At 35.1% G+C, this 2,133-nt stretch overlaps 1 long non-coding RNA gene across 1 annotated transcript in view; it reads left to right on the top strand.

The window, feature by feature from the left end:
• The first annotated feature begins 751 nt into the window (after window positions 1–751).
• Window positions 752–2,133, top strand: part of LOC102012811 — a 10,012-nt gene continuing 8,630 nt past the window's right edge. Inside the window, exon 1 of the long non-coding RNA XR_265004.2 lies at window positions 752–806. This is a non-coding gene — a long non-coding RNA (uncharacterized LOC102012811). The remainder of the gene's footprint in view (window positions 807–2,133) is intronic.

Here is a 2,133-nt window from a genome sequence, read left to right as displayed (position 1 = left end):
GATTATTTGTTCTAAAAGAATATCATTTATTCATTGTTCTGAAAGAATGTCATTTATTCATTAAGAATTTTTAAAATGTGGTAGTTTTATACAATGGAATATTACTCAGCTATAAAGAAAGATAAACTCTAGGCTTTTGTCGGTATTATGAATGCAACTAGAGACCATACTCATAAGTGAAATAAATCAGACCCACATGTGTAAATAATGAATTGTCTCTCTAGTATAAGAACCTGAAAGAGTAAATAAAACTGAAAGGTAGGGCCAGGGATATAGCTCAGTGGCATAAGCACCTGTCTGGCAAGCGCAAGGTCCTGAGTTCGATTCCCGGTACCAAAAAAAAAAAAAAACTGAAAGGTACAATAGATATTGTGAAAGGGAAAGAAACTGCTTAATAGGAAAGGATGACTGGGATGAGGGAAAGAAGAAAGAAGGAAGGGAAATATATACATACATATACACAAGAGAGCTAAGATAATTGTACTGCTAATTTCTACTGGTTTATTGAAAGGAATGGTTAATGTCTGATTGTTTGATCAGTCTTACATGCTGATATCTGGTAATCTGAGCAACTACTTTGAAATTCTGTATCATTTTTATAGTTTTTATGTTGTTTTGTTTTTGTCTTTGTGTTATTTTGTGTTTGTTCTTTTCTCTTTAAAAGTAAAAAAAGAATTTTTAATTAACGAACTCAGTGACTTTTTTTCACTAATTCAAAATTGTTTCATTTTCAAGAATTAATTGTACATGCCAGAAATTCAGCATTCATGCATCTAGAAGTGAGGATGTCTGGTACAGCATGTACTGTAAGTATGATATACAGTCTCTAGTGCTTTTATCTTAAAATATGCTCATACACTGCACAACACTTGCCTATGGCTGACCCTGTGTATCACCACGATTCTGTGAGGTCGTATTGTCTAGGAACGTCGTGGCTAAGTTTGCATAAGGACTCTATCATTATTGCACAGAGATGAAATCACCTAATGAAGCATTTGCATGTAAACTTGTGGGGAGGATCCTTCTCTTCTGAGCTGGTTGTAACTTAGTCCTAGTATTCTTCATTGTCCCCTTAACTAGAAATAACCCAAGTGGACATCAGCTTTAAATAGACCTCAGTGTGGTGACACAAATTTGTAGTCTACCTGGGAGGTTGAGGTGAAAGAACTGAATGAACCCATGAGTGCAACCCGGGAGAACATATCCTCATAGTAAGCCATGCATGACCACAATAGTACAGTAAAATATTATATTACTATTGTAATTATTAATATTACCTCAGTAATAACAATTGTGGCTTCTAAACATTACTAGTATTTATGGAAATCTTCCAAAGCACCCGGCTGTATACACGAGGCTTGTCTGCCTTAATCTATTGGTTTCTCACAATATACCTGAGAGATATATTTTACTATGATCAATGTAAAGAGAAATAAGAAACAGACACATCTAGGTTCAGGAAAGTTCTGAGACACATACAAGGTGGCAAAGAATTCCAAATAGAACATCTAATTCCGAAGTCTTTCTCTTCAGTATCCAGACTGTTTGTCAGCCACTGAGAATCCGTTGATTCAGGTCTTGATATTGCGATTCCTCTCTGTGAAATTTAAAAGCTTAATAATCATTCAGATTCTCATTTTTATATACCGAATTAATATTAATGACAACAATCTCATCAATAGATTTGAGTGTTTTTAAAACATAACGAACACATTTATTAGGTTGTACAGATGTAAAGGGAAAAAATAAAGCTGTATAATAACTTTTAAAAGCCTTGAAGAGTTTTCAAATGGGGCCATGCATGTGGCAAAGACCAAACGCCTTCTCTGTAATTGATATAGAAAAGGATGCATATTTATGTTGTCCCTTTGTCTTGTTTGCTTGTTTGGTTGGTTGGTTTTGCGTTTGGGTTTTTTCTTATTTGGTTCATTGGTTGGTTTTTTGAGACAGGGTTTCGCCATGTAGTTCAGACAAGCCTTGAACTCACCATGTAGCCCAAGGTGGCCTTGAACTAATGTCAATCCTCCTGCCTCAGCCTCCTGAGTTCTGGGAGGTGTTTTTTAATGAATTAAGTTTATTGGTGTATTTTAAACATGCATAATGATCACTTTCACCATAGGAACTTTGTACCTG

This window comes from Chinchilla lanigera, unplaced genomic scaffold (assembly GCF_000276665.1).
Source record: "Chinchilla lanigera isolate Chin_1 unplaced genomic scaffold, ChiLan1.0 scaffold00158, whole genome shotgun sequence".
Classification (NCBI taxonomy): Eukaryota; Metazoa; Chordata; class Mammalia; order Rodentia; family Chinchillidae; genus Chinchilla; species Chinchilla lanigera.
This window is presented reverse-complemented; position numbering and strand designations above follow the sequence as displayed.